The sequence below is a fragment of the Panthera onca genome, chromosome B4 (genome assembly GCF_046562875.1).
Source record: "Panthera onca isolate mPanOnc1 chromosome B4, mPanOnc1 haplotype 2, whole genome shotgun sequence".
In the NCBI taxonomy this organism is placed as follows: domain Eukaryota; kingdom Metazoa; phylum Chordata; class Mammalia; order Carnivora; family Felidae; genus Panthera; species Panthera onca.
Window position 1 is genome coordinate 27,470,708 of NC_138345.1, and position 24,831 is coordinate 27,495,538.

Genomic DNA, 24,831 nt, shown 5'->3' on the forward strand with positions numbered 1-24,831 from the left:
GTCCCCGTGCTTGGCGTCCCCGAGTGTGTTTCCGATCTGGCTTCCCGTCAGGCTCTGTGCTGTGGAATGGGGGGGAAAGAAGGAGGAAAAGATGGAAAATACGGGAGCGGCCTCTTCCCGAATGACATGGTGCGTGTTAGCAGGCCACAGTTACGCCAATCAAAACAAGTTAAACTTTTCCTTGTGTGTTGGATCCTGGGCACGAATGTTGCCTTGGATGAAGCAGATGGGATCTGGGACATGCACAGAGAGTCCAATAATGCAGAAGCGGAGCCTCTCTGGCCTTCTTCCTACTGCACTTCGTTCGGACTTGCAGGTGCCAAACTTGATCGCACGGTGCACTCGTGTGCTGTTCCTGGCCGCTTCCTAGGTTAGACGCAGCTTTGGTAAAACTCAGAAAGAGCTTTGTCAGCATTGAAATCTTAGGACAGCTGAAGAACATAATCCGTAAAGCAGGTAAATGCTTTGATGTGGATTATGTCAAGCAAACAGTGTTTATATAAAAGGCCTTCACATGTAAACTAATTAGAGTCTCATAATTTGACTTCTGTTTCCCGTCGGACAGAGCTTTTTTATAATGTAAATGTAGTAAAGAATATCCATATTCTTCAATCTGGCTGCCATTCTTTTCTTTTAGTAAGGATTAGATAAAGGGGCTCCTCCAAGCATTGTAGATATTTGAGAAGCTTTGAAGTTTTTATTAGCTTCGCCGGAAATCTTTGTTTCCTGCAAAGTTCACTAATGGAATATATAGTTTCTTACAGAAATCTGTTTCTTGGCTGTATATAGTAAATACGCTAGCCGGTGGGGATGCTTTTACAGGATAAAATTAATATCTAAAAGGGTCCTGAGTCAACTCTTACCACTGTAAAGCTTTTAAAGTCTGAAGGAATAATGTTATTTGGGTCAAATTAACCTTTCCTTTATCTGAATTCGCCGATCTCACTTCTTGATAGGAATATTATATGAATTTCCCGTGGAGTGGCTTGGCGGCTGGTGGATACAGAATGAATCTGCAGCAGGTCTCAGCACCTTGCCTCTTGGTCAGTGGCACCATCGTGCACCCGGTTGCCCAGCCAGTCCCTTCTGATCTCCTCTCCTGTCACCGCCCCATCTAGGGCTGACCCTCTCTGCCTTGCTGTCTGGCTGGAGTGGCCTCTCCTGTCAGGTTCTCTGTTTCTTCTGGTCCACCTTGCCTGTATGCCTTCCCCTACAGCCTATTTTCCTTGGCATAACTATAGTTAATCTCTAAAACTAAATCAAGATCATGTCGCTCCCTTGCCCACGCCCAACAGTGGCTTCTGGATAAACCCAACTCTGGATAAACTCTGAATAAGACCCCAAGTCCTTCTTTGGCACAGAGCCTGTAATGATCTGTGCCAACTGTCTCTGACCAGCATTTCCTGCCAGCTCCCCAGCCGCACTTCCTTGCCCTCACCCCACTCCAGCCACCTCGCTTGTCCCTTGGACACCCAGTCACACGCCCATCTAGAGACCTGAGGATCTGTACTGGTCTCCTTTCTTCTGCCAGACCAACTCTCACTCCACATACTCCTCAGTTTGCTTCCCCAGTTTTCCAGGTCTCCGCAGAGATACCTGCCCACTTTACCTAAAATATAAGTCCCACCTTCTCTTACCCTGCGCCCCTCCCCAAAGCTTTTACAAACCTACAGTCTATAATCGATTGAGCGATTTATTTGTCCATTCATGTATTTATCACTCCCGAGAGAATGTGAGCTCCATAATGACGGGGACGTTGATTTGTCATCATTATCTCTCATGCCTAGCACACGTGTAGGTAATCAGGATGTATCTGCTGGGTAGGGGTGCCTGGGTGGCTCAGTTGGTTAAGCATCCGACTTCAGCTCAGGTCATGATCTTACAGCTCGTGAGTCAAGTCCCGCATCGGGCTCTGTGCTGACAGCTCAGAGCCCGGAACCCGCTTCAGATTCTGTGTCTCCTCTCTCTGCCCCTTCCTGGCTTGCACACTCTCTGTCTCAAAAATAAATGAACATTAAAAAAAAAAAAAAAAAAAGATGTATCTGCTGGGTATTGAATGAAGGAAAGAACCAGTCATTCATACTGTTTTTAGTCTGCATATGTAGATCAAATCATAGGGCAGTTATGCTGTTTAATAGTACAGTGATGTTTTTGATTTTCCTACCTTACTAAAGGTTTGCAAGGTTTGTCTTAGATTTACTTCTTGCCTAAAGATTTTAGCAGTAACCTTGGTTTACCTTCAATGTAGTTCAACACGTAAGGTCCGTGGTACCTGAACTTCTTGGTGATTTAATGGTTTTGTGGTGACAATCGGTATAGATGGACAGAACCATTGGAGTCTTACCTGCCTACTTTCCTCAGTGACCAGCCAGCCCATATTTAGCACCAGAACAAAGAGGCACACACCCAAGTCTATTTTTAATACAGGAGAGTTCCCAGAATTATCTAAAGACTCAGAGGTTACTTTAAGATATTTCATATGCCTGAAGGAGCTTTTTCTCCTACAAATGAGCAACCAATCATCTCATAAATATTGTATGAGAAGAAATTGGGGGTGGGAGTTAATAGAGGAATTTGGATAAATGGCTTGTAGAACTTTGTAGAAGGTAAGAATAGGACCATTCCATGAGATAATTTTGTTGGCATAATTGCTAAGTGCTGCTTTAAAAAAAAGTCTGATTTATTAATGTATAATTTACACATACTAAAATTCACACTTTTAAAAAGTAAACGGCTATGTGTCTTGATAAGTGCATAGTCATGTAACCACCGCAATGAAGATGTAAATCTCCATCACCCTAAAATATTTCTCGTGCTCCACTGTAATCAATCTCTCCCTTCGGTTCTGACCTCTGGCAACCACTGATCTGTTTTCTGTCCTTATAGTTCTGCCTTTTCCAAACATCACATAAATGGAATCACACATTATATAGCTTTTTGAGTCTGGCAGCTGCCACTAAGCTTAATACACTTGAGATATAACCATGTTGTTGTGTGTTTTGGTAATTTGTTCCTTCATTGCTAAGTAATATTCCGTTGTGTAGATAGAGTTTGCTTATCCATTCACCAATTGAAGGGCATTTGGGTTGTGTCCAGTTTTGGGTGATTAGGAATACAAAACTCCCGTATCTTTCATGTACAGGCGTTTATGGGCACGTTAGTTTTCATTTCCTCATGGATCGCTACCTAAGACCAGGATGGCAGGGTCAGATGGTAAATATGTATTTAAACTTTATAAAAAGACAACCAAACTGATCTCCCAAGTGGCTATGCCATTTTCTGCTCCTACCACTAAGGTGTGAGGGTTTCATGACCTGCCTTTTCATCCTCAAGCGTTAGATGCCCAAATGGCTTTCTTCTTTGAAGAGAAATCTTAGGGTTTACCCTTTCCCTTTTTAGCCTCTCCATTTTGTGTTCGTTTCTTCTACTTGGACCTTTAAATTATTTTTCTTTAAAAGTCTTTCATACCTGCAATGTTGCCTGAGTTTCTTTTTTTCTTCTCTGCACACAACACGGGGCCTTATATTCAGTAGATGCTAAGGTCACATCTGTTTGACTTGGTTGCCAGAAGCCAAATAAACCGATCTCAAGGGTAAGGACGGCCTTTAGTGGGACTTCGGTGCAAGCGTAGCAGAGTCAGAGGACATCTGCATGACAGAGGTGTGTAGGTTGAGCCCTGCCCCAAGATCTGGGAGAGAGTTCTTTTGTCTCTCTTCTGGCAATAAGGTGTCTCCCAGGAGGTATGGGATGCAAACTGTGTTTGGACTTTCACAGTGATGAAGATCTGTTTTGCCCTAGGCAGAGAAGTCAGAAACTAATCTGTGTTATTAAAGATGTGTAGATTTATCTTGGAGATACTGACTGTGAAGTGGGTAGAATCTTGTAAAAGGTTGTTAATCTCGCTTAAATCTTTTATGTTATTTTTTTTTTAATTTTAACATTTATTTATTTATTTTTGAGAGAGAGAGAGAGAGAGAGAGAGAGAGAGAGACAGAGTGTGAGCAGGGGAGGGGCAGAGAGAGAGGGAGACACAGAATCCGAAGCAGGCTCCAGGCTCTGAGCTGTCAGCACAGAGCCCAAGGCGGGGTTCGAACACACGAACGAGACCATGACCTGAGCTGGAGTCAGCCACTTAACCGACTGAGCCACCCAGGTGCCCTGTATCAATTTATTTATATTTTAATCCTGTATAGTTAACATACATTGTTATATTGTTTTTTGGTAGACGAGAGCGAGTCAACAATTCTATACATTATTCGGTGCTGGTCCATGAAGATAAGTGTGTTCATAACCCCCATCACCTGTTTAACCGATCCCCCCACCCACCTCCCCTCTGGTAATGATCTCTGTAGTTAAGAGTTCTCTGTAGTTCTCTGTCGTTCTCTGTAGTTAAGAGTCTGTTTTTTTGTTACTCCCTCCCTCTTTTTTTCCCTTTCTTTGTTTTGTTTCTTAAAATCCACATATGAGTGAGATCATATGGTATTTGTCTTTCTCTGACTGACTTATTTCACTTAGTGTTAAACTGTTTAGATCTATCCATGTCTCTGCATGCAAATGGCAAGTCTTCATTCTTTTTTATGACCAAGTAATATTCCAGTGTGTGTGTGTCTGTGTGTGCACCATATTGTCTTTATCCATCCATCTATCAGTGGACACTTGGGCTGCTGCCATTATTTTGGCTACTTATATAATGCTGCCATAAAAGTATGGGAACATATATCTTTTCAAGGAGATGGAAGAGAAGACTAAAGTATTTTTGTATTCTTTGGGTGAATACCCGCTAGTGTGATTACTGGATCATATGGTAGTTCTAATTTTGATTTTTTTAAGGAACCCCCATACTGTTTTCCACAGGGTCTGTGCCCATTTGCATTCCCCCCAACAGAAGCACTATTACTCGAAATGCTCCTAAGTGCTGTGACTTATAAAATGTAAATCTGTGAGACGCATTACTGAGTTCATAGTAGCCTTTTGACATTGTCTTACTAACTATGCAACGGATGGCAGAGGGTGGGTACAAGAAATAATTTGAGATTAGACAGGAGCTCCTTATACTTGAAACTGTTGAGACCCACCTCTGGGACATGCACCCAGAAGACATAACTTAAGATGAGAGTAAGGAAGTGAGAGTGACCAAAAGTCACCTCCTTACCTCCTTACCCATCAAGAGACCCATTACCTCCTTACCTATCGAAAGGGACGATAGGCAGAGTATACAGAGAGTGAACTCCAGCCCATAGAGCATATTTTTCTTATCAGATGCAGCTTGCTTATCAATAGGCCTTTTATTTGGTGTTTGTTGTGCACTTAAGAAAGAAAGAGCAAAGCCCAGCGTAATAACCTTAGTTTTGTGAAAATATGCACCCATGAAGTCAGTAGAGAGTAATAGAAAATGTTTGTCTTCACCAAGTGCTGCATCACACAGATAGACTGTGAGTGTCTAGGAGCCCAAAAGGAGGGCCATGATATTGTGGCTGCTTTGAGCCTGGTGTGATCCACTGGGAAGTCCAATTGCCTCTGGCAGAAGAAACCGTGAACACTTGATTCTGTGAAGGGCCTTTTTTGTTGTGGCAGCTATACAGCTAGAGTGCCTTCTGGAACTGCCAGTAAAAATATACTCAGGTGGTGGCTTTCAGACTGTTCAAGTTTAAGGACACTTGGAGAAAGTCATGGTGCTTTTTGAGGTACACTTGGAAATGCTGAAATGTTGCATTCTGTTTTTCTGTTTCACAACTTAGCATATGATGTGTTTTGTCATTATATACATAATTATGTACACATATGTGTATGTGTCTATACATAATATATATGTATACACACATATATTTAATCACTAAATATAAAGTTGGCTCTTCATATAGATCTTAGTTCAGGTTGTTGTAACAAGAATAACATAAACTGGATAGCTTAAATGACAGACGCTTATTTCTCACAGTTCTGGAAGCTAGCGAGTCCAAGATCAAGGTGTTAGCAGGTTCTGTTCCTAGTGAGGGGTCTCTTCCTGGTTTGCAGATGGGCACCTAGCTGTGTCCTCACATGGTGGAGAGCAGAGAGCAGCAAGCGCTCTCTCTCTCTCTCTCGCTCTCTCTCTCTCATAAGAGAACTAATCCCATGAGGACTCCACCTTCAGGACCTAATCACCTCCCAATGGCCCCAACTGCAAATATTATCATCTTGGGGATTAGAACTTCTCAAAATGTCAACTTTGGGAGACATGAACATTTGGTCCACAGTACTATATTTGGGTGCTATAAACAACATAAAGTCATATTCCCAAGTACATGTGTCTATCAAACAGCAAGCTGAATTTTTCTTCAATGTTTGCTTGCTACTTGTTTATGCATTTTGTGGTTACTACTAGGCAAGTACTAGTACAAGTTCTAGAAGGCACAAAAGATTTTGAAAAATATATATATATATATATGACAGAAGGTAAAATTGAGAATTCTGCCCATTAACTTAATTTTTCTAATTGTGATTTTAGATAGTACCTACATTCTTTGGATTTTGAAGCAGAACACCTCCCATGGTTCTGCTACCTTTTGAGAACTGTAACTGTAATGGGGTATATGGGAGACCTAGGCAGTAACAGCCAAAAGCCCATCAAATGGGAAATGTCCCCCTAGGAAGATGGCCCCAAGGACAGCAGGGTGGTGGAGCTTCTGGATCTCACCAGGGAGGATTGAGGTGCTTATTTTAGCTCCCTCTCCTTCATGTGTCCCCACGTCAGTTGCTATTTTGATTGTGTGCATCTTCCTGCAGCTGGTGGAGTACTGACTGCCAGAGCCTTCATGGGGGGAATGAGCTGCCCCATGCCCACTGGTACCTCTGTCGGTCTTTCGGCATCTATTTATTGAGCACTGGCTTCCTGCCCATGAAATACTAAGAACATACAATACAAGCTAAAAACCCACAGTCTCATTTTAGAGAGGAAAAAAAAATATGAACATATGAAAGGCAGGTAACTCTTGATCAAGAGAAGTAGAATACAAATGGATAGTCACAGTCAAATTATACTTTGGAATGCATTTAATATACCATTACTTAGTGAAGACTACCAACATTTAGTTTGGGAAGAATCCAGTATTTCGGAAAACATTAACTGTTCCATAAATATGATCCTAATGTGCAAAAATATTGCAAGCATAAGAGTTCAGGATGACAAACTCTCCTATAAATCATTTCACAGATAAAATGGGCCCATGGTCAGTACTCTTAAAATGGTCTATTATTTGTTCTTTAACCAAGATTTCTATATGCCTTCCCCCATATTAAAATGAAACCTGGGTTGTCTTAGTGTGTCCTTGAGAACTGTCCTTTCTTCTTTCTAAAGTCATCTCAGTGGCCTCAGTGATCTTTGAAGGGAGTCCCCACCCCCCACAGTGTCCCTGGTGTCCTCTCTCCTATATCACCTTCCTACTGTTGTCATTGCTTAATTGCCTCTAACCTTGGCTCCTGCACATGACCCGTCCAGTCACTTACTAATGGTTTTTCCATCAACTTGTGTGGTCCTGGAATGAATGCTAGCAGATGACACCTGGGACACCAATATAGTAAGTACATGTCCAAGGGGTGATGGAATGGGACTCTCCCCACACAATTACAGACCTGTGGTGATGTCTACAGGTTATTGTATACTTCCAGCTAGTGGCTACCTTATAGCAGGTGCATGGTTTTGTTGATTTGGAGTCATCTTGTTTATTTTTGTTTTACAAGTGTTCAAATAATAATGATTATTTATTATTATTATTGATTCTCTGGCTAACCAAACCATAGATAGTCAAGAATTAATTCTAGTGGTCATTTATCATTAGATAATTGGCACGAATTCAGGAGAGAGAAAACTCACTGAGGAAGAAGTGAGACAGTCAGAGAAGGGTCTCATGGAAACTGGAGGCATCTAAGCTGAATCCTGAAAGGTATCTTGAGATTTATATGAGGAGAGGGAGGAAGTGCCCATGGCTCCTGAAAATATCTTTAAGAACCTCCTTCCCTTGCTGTAGGCATCCAGGAAAAGAAAGATGGGTAGCCAGAGCAAAAGTGGGTCTCATGGAAGCCTCATCCCTAGGGTCTGTAATTGGATGCCTGGTAGAGGAAGGGGAAGACCTTGCTAGATGCTCCAAACCTCGAGGCACCTGAAACTGTAGTTAGTTAAGCAGTATGTGAATAAAACTCACCATAAAGGTCCTTTCACTGTGGGCACCTCCATCGGCACCTCCTGTCAAACCTAAGTCTTTTGAAACATGAAAGTATGTTTTTCTCTGGTGTATCTTCCCTCCAGATGTAGCTGGTCTAGAATTAGTCACAGAGTCATATGAGAGGTTTTGTCCAGGGGTGTGTAATCATCTGAAAGTCAGGTGAAAGTTTGTTTTTGACCCGGAAGCAGTATTTCAGAAGGTGGGAACGAGCCCTGGCAAGACGAGCTAAGACCCTGACTTGGGTGCCCCTGCCTGCTGCACATTGATGCTCTTTCCCCCAGAGCCCTGTTTCCCTCTGGAATTTTGCCGCCGCTATGCGGGTTTGACTAGTTTACTAAACTTCAGCCCGTCACTTAATTTGGACCCTTTCCTCTTTGCGGTTTTGCTCTTTTCTTTCCCCAAGTTATCTTGTGTGGATTAAAGCCGATTTATGGTTTTGTTTATCTGTCAGCAACCATATTCTGAAGTTTCTTAGCTAGTGACAGGTTGTCTCTGGGAAAGCCAGATTCCTGGAACTAGTGATGTAGGTACAGGCCTTTCAGACTCCTTCTTGGTCCTTGGGCTCATGATCTCCACTGTGTAGATTCTCTTCTTTCTTGACCCACAGTTGTAGAGTTCCAAGGGGACCCTCCTGCACACTCAACTTTGAGAAGCCCTGCTCGGGAGGACGCTTGAGGGACTTGGGCCAAGGTCAGACATGGGAGTCTGGCGGAGAATAGATCTAAGAGGGAGAGATGAGGATTTCTTCTTCTCCCTTACCTCTTGGCTTCTTTTGGTTCTCTTGGCCTTTCTCCTTTTGAATAATTTCATTCTTCATTCCTGTGTGGCCAGTACAGAAAGTGGGTCTCCTTCTCTAACGCAGGCAAATCCCTCCCCAGTTTAGTATACTGAGGAGGGCCCCAGGGGAAAGACAGGCTTACACTGGTCTAGCCCAGTTCACAAGGCTCCAGAGCTTTTTAGTAATAAACAGATTTGTGGGGGAGGAGGGAAAAGAAATATATATGTATTTTTGGCACAAGAGATAGTCTACTTAAACCCAATAGTTTGTCTGTGTTTACCACAACCATATTTGTGGTTTGAAGCAAGAGTTCACAGCTGTCTGAATTTCACTGGGCCTGGGTGACAATAATGTTTTTTTTTGCTTTGGGGGAACTTCATGTGGGTTGACTCCCCTGCATCCCCTCATCACCACAAACTGATTGCCTCATAAGTTGCCTCAGCAAGGGCTTGTGGAGAGGAACCCCGTTCTCTCTACACTAGGTAAGATAGGATCTGATGCCACGCCTCCCATATGTTTCTACAAACTAAGAACTGACGCCAGCACTGGTCCTTTACAACGCTGGTGTGTGGTTGGCCGCTGTCCAGCTCAGGGCCTTCTGTGCTTGAGTGAACTCTTTGCTAAGATGACTTTTTCAAACGGTAATGCAAGGAAGCACGGAACAGACATCGGGAGGAGATAAGAGGAAGTGCCTCAGTTTCCCGAAACAAAGGTTTTCCAAAGCCACTAACATTCAACCACTGACCAACTAACCACTAACTATCTAACAGATCCAGGGGCTTTCCTCTTTCGTCCGGGATCTCAGGGCTGGAGCCTTGCTTATGTTTGGTACCCCTCTCCCCGGCTGAGGCATTGGAATGCCACACAGGCAGTCAGCCATTTGGAGTGTAAGAAATGAACCTGTTAGCAAGTGAGTTATCTTGTATACAGATTACACGCAGCTAGGAAAATCACACTGGGAAATGGACATATGCCTTCATCCTCCTCGGTTATACTTCTAATACGAGTGGGGTTTTCCCTCGTTCCCCAGCATGTGAGGAAAAGAGCTGTTGAAGATTTTATCTGTGTGGACTTAATGGCATAGACTGAGTTCTAGCCCAGTTACTCACTCTGGACACCCTAGACTTTACGCTAGTCTTCAACTTCTTTCTTCAGTCTCTCTCTTTTTCTAAGGAGTTGGGCCTTTGTCACTTCCTTCTGGCAATACACATCCAATTCCTTGATGAATTCCAACCCATCCTTCTCTGTGTTTTCAAGTCTCCCTTTGTTACAAGGCTTCTTTTCCAAGTCCCCTTATTTGGATCTGATGTAAATTTGTATTTGAGAAAGTGCTCATATTTATTCAAGATAATTCTTGCCTTTAGACCAAATATATAGATGTATAGAAACTTTGGAGAACCATTGCATAGAAATGACTTTATTACTGGGTTTAAGATGAAAGAAAGACTTTTTTTTTTTATTGAGTATTTTTTCTAAGAGGTTTTAAAAGGTACTCTAACCACTGCCTGTAATTTGCTGTAGCTGATGTAGATGAATAATTGAAAGAGTAAAATCTCTTTAGGAGCAGAAAATTAATCACAGCAGTGTATCCTGTTTTGCTCATACATGTGGTTGTCTTATATTATTGGCTAATTTTTTTCTTAGATTTCTAAGTTGAAATTTTTTTCTCCTTTTTCAGAGAAAGTTTGAGTAGATAACCTTGAAGACTCAGAGAGCTACAAAGATTTTGAAGTCATTCGACATCTGAAGCTATGATTTAAATATCAGCAGTACAGTAAGTATATAGGAAAGAAATATAATAATTTTGTGGTTAACACATCACTGGCTTTGACTGCATTCTGAAAATAGGTTAAAGTATACATCGTGAAGGGTGATGAATTTGTTTGAATCACATTCACCAAACCAGAGCTCTGAGAAGATTACAGCTCCCTCTGTGATAAATTACAGGACCACAAACGCACAGGGGAGATGAGCCCTTCTGATAGTTGGAAAAATCTTTATATCTCCTTAGTGTCCCAGCGGGCCCTTTAGGAGCTCCAGGAAAGAAAAAGGAAAGCTTAGTATTGGAGTTTTCTTTTTGGACTGAGCTGTGGCTAGGGGAGAGCTCTCAGGGACCCTAGGTTAGACTTTTTAGATGAGAGTGGAGCCGGCACAGAAAGGGGAACACACGCATCCTTCCAGGAGCTGTGCTGTCTGGACTGCCTCTCTGGGGCCGTATTTCTCAATGTGCGTTCCGAGGAACACAGTTCCCTAGACTATTAATGCAGTGGGGACAAAGGTGGGAAGCTGGGTCGGTGCTTCAATGAGTTTAGAAAACATTGAATCAAAATTAAGCAAACTTTCTTACGGAGGGGTCTCAAAAACGAATGAGCCTTGTGAATTAGTCAGTAGTACTTACCAGAGTCACGTGGAACTTGTTTCTTGTGGGGCATCCTGAGACCCGTGTCCCATTTGTTCGTTAACTAGTTAATGAACACCAGCTGTACATGGTGTTCGATGCTAAAAATACAGCAATAAATGAGATTGGCGATGCCTGCATACAGGTAGCAAATAAGGTAAGAAGTAAAAGCATTTATTGATAGACATGATAGGAACTGTTTAAGAGAATGGTCTTGGGAGCGAGGCGACCTGGGTTTTTAACCTGACTCTGCCACTTATAAACTCTATAACCCAGAACAAGACCCTTAAACTCTCTTTCTATTTCCACATTTATAAAATGGTGATAAGAGCGTCTACCTAGTAAGGTTGTTGTGAAGATAAAAACAATGAATACATGCTGGCAAATACTAAACCAAGGATTATCAAAATTTGTACTTACCATACTAATGGCTGAATGCTTTGAGGTTTATGTGATAGACTGGGGAAGAGAGAGTGATAGAGATTTTTGAATAATTCAGGATGGTTCAAGAATTCCTAAATTAGAGACCTCTAAAGATGAGAAATACTGAGCTATGGAGATGGTATAGGAAGAGTATACAGAAGGAAACATAAGTGTGAAAGGGTATGTCTTATGTAGAGAAGGTATTAGACAAATACCAACACCCCTTTAAGATTAAAGAAAACAACAACAAACCAAACAACAACAACAACAACAACAACAACAACACAGCAGGAATTGAAGGGAAGTTGTTTAACCTGAAAAGGGCATCTATGAGAAGCCCACAGCTAACTGATCACACTTAATATGAAGGACTGAAAGCTTTCCCCCTAAGATCAGGAACAAGACAGGGATGTTCACTCTCATCACTTCTATTCAGTATTGTACTGGGAGTTCTAGCCAGGGAAGCTAGGAAAGGGTATGAAATAAAAAGCTTCTAATTTGGAAAGGAAGAAGTAAAACTATCTCTGTTTGCAAATGACATGATCGTGGGTATGGAATGATCTAAGGAATCCACTAAACTATCAGGAAGGTTGCAGGATACAAGATCGATATACAAAAATCAATTGTACTGCTATACATCTATAGTGAACAATCTGAAATAAAATTAAGAAAATATTTCCTGATGTCTCTCTCTCTCTCTCTCTCTCTCAATCAAAAATAAATTAACATTTAAAAAAATTAATTAAAAAAAAAAAAACTTCCTCTAGGGGTGCCTAGGTGGCTCAGTCAGTTAAGCCTGAATTTTTTTTTTTAATGTTTATTATTTTTTGAGAGAGAGAGAGAGAGAGGGCACAAGTGGTGGTGGTAGTAGGAGGGAGCAGAGAGAGAGAGAGAGAGAGAGACAGAATCTGAAGCAGGCTCCAGGCTCTGAGCTGTCAGCACAGAGCCCAATGCGGGGCTTGAGCCCATGAGCCATGAGATCGTGGCCTGAGCTGAAGTCAGACGCTTAACCAACAGAGCCACGTAGGCACCCCAAGCCCAACTCTTGATATCAGCTCAGGTTGTGATCTCACAGTTGTGGGATTAAGCCCCACATCGGGCTCCATGCCGAGTGTGGAGCCTGCTTGGGATTCTCTTCCCCCACCCCCTGCTCCTCCTCTGCTTATGCTCTCTCTCTCTCTCAAACATAAATAAATAAGCTTTAAAAAAAAAATAAAATATTTCCTCTTATAATAACATGAAAAAGAAAAAAATAGGAATAAGTATAATCAGAGAAATGTAAAATTTACACTCTTAAAACTACAAAGCGTTGAAAAAATTAAAAAAAAATCTAAATAAATGGCAAAACATCTGATGTTCATGGATCAGAAGACTTACTATTGTTAAAATGGCAGTACTCCCTAAATTGATCTATAGATTCAGTGTAATCTGTATCAAAATCTCAGGGGATTTTTTTGCAGAAATTGACAGAGACTAAAATTCATATAGAAATTTAAGGGATCCAGAATAGCCAAAACAATCTTGAGAAAGAGGAGAATTGGAAGATTTGTCCTTTCTGATTTCAAAACTTAATATAAAGTTACAGTAATCAAGCAAGTGTGGTACTGGCTTAAGGATAGACCTATAGATTTTTGGAATAGAATTGATCAGAAATAAATGCATACATGTATGGTAAATGATTTTTGACAAATGTGTTAAGACAATTCTTTGGGAAATAGTCTCTTCAACAAATGGTGTGGGACAACTGGATATCACCATGAAAAGGAAAAAAGTTGGACCCTTACCTTACACCATATATAAAAAGTAATTCAAAGTGAATCAAAGGACTAAATGTAAAACCTAGAACTGTAACACTCTTAAAAGACCACATGGGTATTAATCTTTATGACCTTGGGCTAGGCAATGATTTTTTTGAAATATAACACCAAGAGCACAAGTGAAAAAGAAGCATAGATAACTTGGACGTCAAAATTAAAAGCTTACCATCAAGAGAATGAAAAGAAAACCCACAGGATGAGAAAAAAAGTTTGAAAATCCTATAATCTGATAAGGGACATATATGGACCATATATAAAGAACGCTTACCCCTCAGTAATAAAAAGATAACCCAATTCAAAAATAGGCCAAGATCTGAACAGACATTTCTCCAAAGAAGATAGGCGAATGGCTAATAAGCACACGAGAAGATTCTCAACATCACTCGCTGTGAATGAGAGGCAAATCAAAACCACGATGTGATGCTACTTCATAGCCACTGTGAGAAACAGGGACAAAGGCTGATGAGGATGTGTAGAAGTTGAAACTCTCATACACTGTTGGTGGTCATGCAAAATTTTTCCAAAGCATTTGCTTTGGAAAATAGTCTGGCGTTCTTCATTGGGTTAAACGGTGTTGCCTTATGATCCAGCATATTCACTCCTAGGTATATACCAAGATAAATGAAAACGTGTGTCTATATAAAAACACAAATATTCATAGCAGTATTGTTCATAATTGCCAAATAATGGAAACAACCCAAATGTCTGTCAACCAATAAGCAGACAAACACAATATTGCATATCCGTGCGATAAGATGTTATTCGGCTATAAGAGGGAATGAAGTACTGATACATGCTATAATATGCTAAGTGAAAAAAGCCAGACACAAAGACCGTACTGCATAATTCCATTTATATGACAGACAAGTCTATAGCGACAGAAAGATTAACGGATGCACAGGACTGCAATGTCCAGGGGGAAACTGAGAGTGACTGCTAATGGGTACATAGTTTCTTTTTGGGGTGCTGTCGATATCTAAAACTGATTTGATAGTGGTCATACAGATCTATAAATAAACTAAGACCATTGAATTGTACACTTTAAGCTTGGTGGATCGTATGGTATATGAATTACATATCAATAAAGCTGATGTATATATTAAAAAAGGATATGTCTTAGAGGTATAACCATCAACACTTGGTGGTAAGTGAGATATAGGGAGTGAGGACTGGGGAGGAATTAAGAATGCCTCTCAGATTTGGGCCCTGGCAACTTCTCAAGGGAATAAAGACTGGGAGAGGAGGTTTTGTTTTGTTTTGTTTTGTTTTGTTTTTTGTTTTGTTTTAATGGGGAGCGCCAACTTTGAGGATCAAGGGTTTTGTTATGGACATTCTAAGTTTGAGGTACCTGGTAAATATCCAAATAGAGATGTTAGGTCGACAGTTGAATGTGAGTCTGAAACTCGGAGAAAAAATCCTGAATGCAGGTAACATTTACATGATAGGTAAACCCATAGGAGAGGATGAGAACTCTGTGTGTGTGAGCAAAGGAGGCTCAGAATGAGATGGACTAGAGGAGGAGAGCCAACAAAGAAACCTGAGGAGGGGTCAGCCAGGGAGGAAGGAAAGTAGAGGGGTATGAGGTCACGAAGCTCGGGTGACTTCGGAAGGAGGGAGGTGTCCACAGAGCTGATGCTACTGAGAAGTCAGGAAGAGGAGGACGGAATTGGAATTGCCCAGATGGATGCTGTTGATGACCTTGGCAAGAGTAGCTGCTTAGTGGAGACTCCAGAACAGTGGGTTGAAGAGGGGATGTGAAATCCTAGAGTAGAGAGAGGTAGGGCGACTGATTTTAGAAGTTTTGCTGGAACCACATTCTAGTGAAGATTGCTCTGGGATCCTTTCCTGCCCTGTTGAATCACCCAAGTGCTGGTAGGGTTTGAAGGCTATCTCTTCCCTCGGAGCCAGCAACTTTGGGTGTGAATACTGCGTCTAGGAAGCTGCCAACTTGTAGGCGGGGGTGGGGCAGGAGAGTAGCTCTAGGCTGGGGTCCAGAGAAGAGTGTCCTTCTTTGCTTTGTTTTCTGATGGTTTTGATTTTCTTTTACTTTGTGAGAAAGCTGAGAGAAGGATTTTATTAATCATGTGCTTTTTCTTTCTTTTTTTTCCCTTAAGTTTATTTATTTATTGTGAGAGAGAGACAGCACAAGCAGAGGAGGGGCAGAGAGAGAGGGGGAGAGAGAGAGAATCCCAAGCAGGCTCCGTGCTGCCTGCTCAGAGCCTGACGTGGGGCTTGAACCCAGGAAACCACGAGACTGTGACCTGAGGCGAAACCAAGAGTCGAACGCTTCACTGAACTGAGCCACCCAGGAGCCCCAATAATGTGCTTTTTAGATTGAAGTGTGTAAAACTCATCCTTTGAAGTCAGCATAGAGAGAAAAGGCATCCCATGCTTTTAGATGCGGTGAGGGTCTTTATAAAGCAGAGTCCTGGCTGTGGATACATGGCAGCTTTGAATCTCTTCAGACCCGAGTGAACTCAGTGCTGGGACCACCGGGACTGTGCGAGGTGGAAAGAAAAGTGGTAGCTCTCTCAACAGGCCTCCATACAAACGCTTGAGGGAGCTGTGTTTCATAAACCTCAAAAGTGCATTGACGATGCATCTTACCGTCTACATTAGCGTGTTCTTCCTTCGTGCTTCTTTACTAATTTAGATGCTATAAAAGCACTTTTTAAGACACATGTTCCTTCAGACAACAACCCCGGCTTTCCCGTCTCTTGAGAAAACAGGCTGCTACTTAGGCTGTGAAGCCCGTTTAACGCTCGGAGCAAACATGTTTTGAGCACATGACTAGAGGTCGTTCATCTTAGATGAGTCCAAGTGGTGCTGTTTGTTTTTTCTTTGACAAGATGTGTGTGTGCGTGCGTGCGCCCATGCAAGCATACTTTATTAAGTCAGGTTTTTAAAGTTATATCTCAAACTTTAACATTTGAGTTTTAGCTCAAATTTCTGCCTTTTATGTGGAATATAAATGACCTATCCGAAAACAACGTATTTAAAGTCCAGTGTGTTCTAACTGGCTTGGCATGAAATTAGAAAACATCTTTGTTTTTCCAAGCCCTGGTGAAAGGCTCCCTGTAAGGATTTCTTGTGTGTGGGGTTTTTTAAAAACAAATTTATGTGATTATTATTGTTGGGTTGTGTTTCACTGTATGTGTAAGGGGACACACATTGGGACATTTTGAAGGAGGAAGATTTCATTATTACCTTCATTAAAACATTCTTATTCTGAGGGGCGCCTGGATGGCTCAGTCATTTAAGCATCTGACTTCAGCTCAGGTCATGATTTCATGGTTCGTGGGTTCAAGTCCCACGTCAGGCTCAGTGCTGACAGCTCAGAGCCTGGAGCCTGCTTCGGGTTCTGTGTCTCCCTCTCTCTCTGCCCCTCCCTCATGCGTGCTGTCTCTCTCTCTGTCACTAAAAAATATTTTTTTTAATTAGACAATATAAAAAATTTTAAAAATTCTTCTGAAAGAAGCATCTTAATTTGTTCTAGGGCACAGGGTTTTTCATTTATTATTATAAGAAAACGATACAGTAGTGTGTTCTCCTTGGCTAGAAGTAGATTGCCGTCCGTGAGGAAATCACCAGCTTAGGAGAAATCCTGACTCTACAAGCCTGTCTTTTTCAGCTGCTCCCCACCCAGGTGTAGAGATTTCAGTAACTTGCGGCAACTTCCAATCATGGGAGAATTGGAGTGGTTATCCAGGAGGAATCCTTTGAACTTCAGCCTGTAAGCTTGGCCATCGGGCCGTGCTAACAGGTGCTTCTGAGATCTTGATTTTAAAAGAGCACGAGAAAGTGGCTGCAGGAGAGGATTTGGTCTCTTCCACTCACCGTTGCTTCTTGAGAGATGCCTGCTCACCATGACTGGGGGCAGACAAGGTCAGCTGACAGCGTTTTCTCATTGTTTTCGGAGAATTGGACTGTATTAAGCAGGTGCTACTGACCACATTTCAGCTCATTTGTACGGAGGAGCACTGATTCCATTTTTGTGCTCAGGGTGGATCTGTGCAAGTTACTTTGTTTCTCAAAAACGTCATGTGTGTCTTGGGAGACAGCCAGGCCTCTAATGTGGGTGCTGTGTGCTGTGTCACAAACCCCAGGCCCCGAGGCCTGAATTTTGCCTTGTCAGACCAGATGAGTGTATGAAACAAGCCACCAGCCTTTGGGAGACAAACATAAAAGCGAGGTTCGTAAATTGACATAGACAGAGACTATGGGCAGATTTCTTGGAGATGTGGGAATCTAGGTGACATGAAGAGAGAAGACAGAAGAAAACAGGTAAGGGACTTCTGGAATTTCTGAAATAAGCTTATTTGGCTGCATTCAGAAAGCTGGTTAGCATTTCATGGGCTGGTGAGGGCCTTCCACTTTCTTCGTGGGGTGTGTTGGGGGGCAATGATTTTTCGATGTTGGCAATGTACTCAGAGTATTTCAACTAAAAATGCCACTAAATTGGCTTTTTAAGTAAAAATACAAGTTCTTAAAGTGCTGTCCTATCAAAAACTAGGAGGTATCGAGCTCTCTAAATAGGAAAAATAAGCAAAATAAAAATCCTAAAGGAATCTCTTTTTTGGCAGTTTTTTTTAACCCAATGTAAGATGCAGGCCTTATTTAAAATAAAATTTGTCATAGAATGGGAAACACAAGCCATGGAGGAATATAAATATACCTTTGGTCTTCTGTTTTTACACACACACACCTATATGGGCATGAGAAATGTAGTAAATATCTTAAAGAACAAACAGGAGGTACAATACAATCGAGAGGTTGAGTCTAAATTGGAATGGGTCCTAAGTTTTTATTTCACTTTCATTTGGATACTTAGTAATTACTAATTCTCTTTGCCGAGTTTAGGCTTTTCAAACATTCTTTGGCCCTGGGAGGGAGTTGTATAACCATAAAACTTGGGAATCCTGGCCCTAGAATAAATGTTCCTTTAAAACCCCAAGGACAGAAAATTGAACACAGCTGTGCAAGAGAAAAAAAGAAAAAAAAAAAAAAAAGCCCATGATGGTTCAGGGCTGCGGGTGACCTGACCAGCATCCCCAGTGCACTGGGGCTGTGCTTTCTCGATGGTAGATGGGGAGCTTCAGTGTTCTTTTTGCAAGTTTCAGGAAAAGGCCAAGACTTTCCTTCAAAACTGTAGTTTCTCTGTTGCAGTTAGGAGAATATTCTGCTAGGTATTGCTATCCTATGTACAACTGGGGTTTCTGATTAGTTTTGAGATGCCCTGATTCTGCAAGGCCCACAGTTCCTACTTCTAAGTAAGCTTCAGAGCTTAAGGAATTTACATCAGAGTCAGCGGATAGAACACCCAAGGTTTTGGGGCTCCAGAGTCCCTCTCTCCTCTTCCCCCTCAGAATAAAAAGTTTAAAGTGTGGTCCTGAGAACATAGCATCGTTGTTCTTTGCTTCTCCTCCTCTGGGATGAAAACCACCATGTTGTGTCTCTGATGTTTGCCTGGTGGGTCCCACTGTTTGTTTTGTAGCCCACGAGGAGCCATGGCCATGGACCCTAACCTCTGCACAGCCTGGGATTAATCATTTTGCTCTTTGTCAGACCGTGTAATGATGATTCATACTTCTTCCTCTACAAGATTAGATTACTGTAATTTTCATATCCTGGACTGCTCACTAGGGATTTGAATTAATTCTTGTTGGTATAGAAAGCAGTATCGTGTTTCTGGGGAGAAAGGACTGAACTTGCCTATTTGGCCATCATCAGAAAACATTTAGGGAGGGCTTATGGGGAGCTTGACTCTGGAAGGTAATCCTAGCTTCAGGACTTAACCGAGTCAAATTAGTTCACCATAAAGCCCTGCAAGCAGGGCCTGGGCGTGCCCTTGGCCCAGGTGCCGTGGATTTGCATATGTGACACCCTGCCTCAAAGATCAGAACGCAGAGAGAGTTTTGCGAAGAGTCCTTCCTATGCTGCAGTCAGGCCCTGCTTAATGAGGAAAATCTTGCCCAGAGAAATATTTGGGAAAGAGGTAAATGAATTCAGATTTGTGGAACAGTGTACTCAAAGCCAGCAGGAATCAGGATCACAGACTGGGGGATGGTGGTGGTAGGACCCATGAGGGGTAAAGTAACCACGGGAAAAAAATCCTGTTTTGGCACTCTCTCTGTAAAATATGTATTATTCTAGCCCATCAACAAATATTTATTGAGCACTTACTATGGCCTAGGCACAATTGTGGGCACCGGGGGTTAACAACAGTCTACAAAACAGACAAAAATCTCTGACTTGATGGAGCTCTTGTTCCTGGGACCACGGACCTGGTGGGTAGGAATGTGGGCTGGAGCAACAAGGAGTTAAGAGCACTTGGCACAACTCCTAAATAAGTGCAGTCGTTTGGAGATGTGTTTGCCTGGATATTTTCTCTCTTCCCTGCGTGTAGTGTGTGCCCTCTATCCTGCCAGTAAGGTTGCCCGCCATTTTTAGCGGGTCCTCTGAAGGGAGTTCTTCACGCATGCTAACAAAATGGGCCGCTCTGGTATAATGAGACCAGCAGATGATTTCAGGGCCCGTGCGGGGACTGTCTGCTTCAGTCTGAGCCTCTGTTGGAGGGAAGCTGAGCTGTAATCAAGTGTTCTTATCTTTGCTTCCTGTCCTACTGTGGAATAACTCAGACTCCGGGAATGCCTTGTGTTGACATACTTTCTCTCTCCTTGGATCCCCTTCCTTTTTGTTATCCGTCCCCCCCACCCCTTTCTTTTTTCTCTTAATCCTCTCCATTCTTCTTTGGCGACTCTGAGATGGCACTTTGCCTCAGAATTATAGAATCTCAGTTTTTCTGGAACTGGATGGGACCCTAGGAGTCTTAATCTAAACCAGCAATGTTTGGTCCCTGGACTGACACCAAGTGTTCAATCTGATGCAGTGAAACGAGAAATATAAGAAAATGAAGTAAATGGTTCATGAAGCTAAACTTCATTATTTGATTCCTGTACTTTCTATCATATTGCCTTGAACTTTTGAGTTTTTAATGTCTTCCACTTACCCTAGAAATTACTCATTCTCCTGAACTCAGCCCCCCACCCCTTACCATGCTGCCCCCACAGTTGACTCCTGCCCCCTACTCCTTTCTCCCACATTCTGGTTTTCAGATGATGCCCCCCTCGATTTTGTAGCTCCTGCTCCCAAAATAAGAGTTGTGGCCTGAACCTTAGGCTGGGAAGTCACCACTCGTAACACCAGGGAGTTGTTTTAGGATCCCCAATTGGAGCCACAGATATGCTTTCAGCTACAACACACAGCGGTTCAGTTTTATAGGATTATTGGTGCCGTATTTCCACTTTATTACAGGTTTATCAGGAGTTTGTGGGTTGGCCGAGCGTGCAGCCATCACTTAGGATGCTGGTTCTGGAGGAGAACGAGAATGAACATCTACAGTGGGAACCGCATTGAGCTGGGATGCACACACTTGTGCTTGCAGCCAAGGGTGTGTGGGGTTTTGTGGTTTGTGGAGGCTGGAGAACAGGACTGCAGAGGAAGCCTCCTAGGTGCTCCCTGTCCAGTGTGTCTCCGGGACCTGGATGGTCTCCTTCATACCACGGGGCAGATGTTCACCTTTCCACTGTGCTCCTTAAGAAGGACCATGGGTACTTTGTGCTTTTCATTCAGGAATAAGAATTGTCCGTTCCTTCTTGGTGTTTGGGATCAGCAGGAGAAACCACTTACGGTGCTAAGCTTTGTGATGTCCGCAGCGACATGAAAGGGAAAAAGCCTCCTGGGTCTTCTCTGGTAGGGGAGGTGCTCCCTGCATCGCTTTAGTCTCAGGTTCCCACTTGAGAAGCAACCCTGTGATTCTGCCCTGTGATAAATTGATACAGATGCCATATCTTTAGCTATATCGTGCCCTGAATGGAGCATGTCACAATTTGTAGATCTCTGATTACTCTCAGGACTCTGAGCCTCGTGTCCAGGAAGGCGATGTTGGTCCCGCCATGTGAGAGGCTGTGTCCCTGGAGCCAGGACTCCTAAGACGTGGTCCAGGCTCCCTCCTGGCAAACTCCCATTTCATTTTGACCGTGAGGCCAGCAGTTCTGTTCATGCTGAGCATTGCTCCCCTCCCTTTGCTCTTGAAGCAGCAGCCTGGGAGAGAAGAGTTGGCTTGCTCATCTGTGGTTCAAGCCAGTGACCTACACATGACCTTGGAGCTTGGAAGATGGTTATCCAAAGCCAGTGAAGCTCTCTATAAACTTTGAGAGTGAGACAGAGAGACAGATACTCACTCACTGATTGGTTTAGATCATCTGGGGAGGGAGACATGTTGGTGGAAAGACAACCGTGAACCAAAAATAATATCCCCCTTTTTGAAAATCGACCCCAAAACAAAATTATTTGTCCACAGTGCAGAAGGCCACAATCTGAGAGTCATGCTGGTGTATCCATCTAGATGTTAGGAGACAGGGACATCCCGTCCTCACTCATCGATGTCAAAATTCTAAGCTTCACGGAGCGTATGGATGCAAAAAATGAAATAGTTTCAGGTCTGATTCTGTTAGAGCAGAAATTAGGACAGAGTACAAATCTGGTTCCCTGGAAATGAGCAGCTTAAAAGAATACTTCTAATGATCGTTCAAGTTCATTGCCATTTAGAAAGGGGAACCTTTCAGAAGACAGGAAGGGACGGACGGCTTTGTTGTCTTGCTTTCCCTGCACTAACAGCTCTGCCAAAGCTCTGACGTCATCCTTAGTTCAGAAATAGGTGCCTCACAGAAGGGAAACTGGCAAATAAGGCACTTGTGTGAGCTGCGTCTACTTTATTTGCTGCCTGCACACTGAGACCCCAGCTTGCTTCTCTTGGTACTCTCCAGCTTTAGAGGGGCACGCGCACCGATTAGTCAAACCTGAATCAAAAAGGAGAATGTTGTCACCGAGTTGAAACGAGAAACAAAAATATGTAACTACAAGTTATTTTGCTTGTGGGTTTCAGCCTTCCTATCCCCAACATTTATTCCATGTATCGAGTGGTGGACACACTAGGTTCCAGGGATCTGGAGATGACATGGTGTCCCTGCCTTCTGGATGCTGAGTCTAGAGGTTGGAAATTGTAGACCATGTCAGGGATGGGTTCACAGGAGAAAGAAAGTCAACTGAGTCCGGCAGGATGATCAGGAGTTTTCCAGGTGAGAAGCAAGGAACAGAGGGAACACTCTGAGCACAGCAGTGGTGGTCAGTGTGGCTTCTCATGGTCATCTACTGGGGGGGCAGGGTGGCAGGACATATGACTAATGAGATAGGAAAGGGGAGGGGTCACGGAAGCTAGGGACTTTGGAATTTATCCAACAGGCTGGCCAATCTCGACCTTCTGTTTTTCCTCCAGCACATGTAGGCTGGAGTATATCCACATGTATCACACACCTCTTGGGTATGGCCAGATGTGATGTTTGTAATGAAGCAAGATGTGAAAGTTCCCTATAATCATCACACAACTATTAGTAGTACATTCATAAATGTACATTGCCACATATCTTGGTCTATGTGAGATAATCTCTGGGTTATCTCATGGGAATCTCACTCGATTCCCAAAGTATTTATGTGTAACTCGATTCCTTTTACCTCCTAGTGATAAATGTCTAAATGCAAGAAGAGGGTGAAAGTGATGCTTTTGCAAGGACATTTTTACATTGATTCTTCAAGAATATTTAACTTATTTTTTTAATGTTTATTTTTAAGAGAGAGAGTGAGCATGAGTCGGAAAGTGCATAGGGAGAGGGAGAGAGAGAATCTCAAGCAGGGTCCAAGCTGTCAGCGTGGAGCCCGACATGAGGCTCAATCCTCACAAACTGTGAGATTATGACCTGAGCCCAAATCAAGAGTCAGATGCTTAACAACTGATCCACCTAGACACCCCAAGAACATTTAATTTAACAAGTTGTTGCTCCTCAACGGGAAGTCACTGGCTGCCCAGGAGAAGGGCTCCTGGGGCCAGTGAGGAGGTTTCCACTGGGCAAGAAGTGGCCATGTCGGGGCTGGTTAGAAGGTTCTGAGCAGTGGAGAGGATGGGTTTGGGGAGGGAAGAAGAGTTTGGAGGCTCTCACGGCAGTCCTGCCCAGAAGCAGAGAAGTAGACACAGAGAGGAAGGCTAGGGGGTGAACCATAGGCTCCAGTGAGGAGGGGCTGATGGGGGCTGTCCGCCAGGGAAGCAGGAGCAAGCGTTGTGTTAGGAGAGGACAAGGGCAGCGTTATTTGTCTTGGGTTTCTAGTTCCTGTGAGCTACCCTGGTCTTCTGATCTCAGGGACCCCCTAAGTCCTGAATTCTGCAAGTGCAGTGGGAGTAGGGGAGGGAGAAGACCCCAAGGTCAGGGAGGAAGAGGGGCAGTGAAGCCCGGAGTAAGAGTCTTCAGGCATGGGAAGGACCAGACTGTAGTGTCTAAGACATTCTTAACAAGAGGATGTTCCATGAAGGTGGAAGTGAGCAGAGAGTCCAACGACAGAGCGGCCAAGTCTATATGGCACTGGGAAGGTCCCTGGTTGGAGAAGCAGTTTCTGGAATGTGGAGGGAGCTAGAATCCAACTGCAAAACGATGCGGGGGGACAATGAGACTGGGGGGACAAGGGGAGCTTGGTTGTGGAAGGAAAAGAGGAGTAAGATGGGCAAGCGCTAGGAGGGGGAGGGGAGCTGAGGGAACTTTGGGGGTGAGGCACACAGAAGCCAGCGTATGTTCTGGGGCTTGTGCCACTCTTCCTCCACGAAATGAAAAGAAGCTTCACATCCTGTGTGCGTTACAGGGCCTGGCTCAAAGCTCATCCTTCCTAGAAGAAAAGTCTAATGGAAGTTAGTGGGGCCCTCAGGAGGGGCTGTTCCAGATGTTTGCAGCTAGGTGTGACGTCACAAAGTCTGAGCGGATGTCGGGCACAAAGCATTCTCCATCTGCCCTCTCTGCCACTTGTGTCTTGTCTTTCTATTTTCAAGAATGAAACCTTCCAAACGGTAGAACTCTGGAGGTTGAACTTGTTGCCCATGATATTTATAGTAGCATTACATTTCGAGATGACTCCGTCTCCTCCCTTTCTAAAGAGTTGTTTTCTTGCTGTTTCTCGAATGTATACAGATTTTGAAAATAAATCATCTTGAGCAGTGGCTTGAAAATTCTGAAAATGACGTGGTGGTATCCTGTTTTATTGTTGGAGAGGCCCTCGGTGTTAGCGGTTCCCTTTAAGTGTCCATACAACCTGCCAAATAAACATTTAATTGGAGAG

General features: G+C 43.1%; 1 protein-coding gene across 5 annotated transcripts in view; it reads left to right on the forward strand.

Annotated features, from left to right (window-relative positions):
* SVIL (supervillin) overlaps positions 1 to 24,831 on the forward strand; it is a 230,723-nt gene that overhangs the window by 52,897 nt on the left and 152,995 nt on the right. For all 5 annotated transcript variants that reach the window (XM_078450304.2, XM_078450309.2, XM_078450306.2 and 2 more), the window contains exon 2: positions 10,655 to 10,750. The gene's annotated coding sequence lies outside the window, so the exon portion shown is untranslated. The remainder of the gene's footprint in view (positions 1 to 10,654; positions 10,751 to 24,831) is intronic.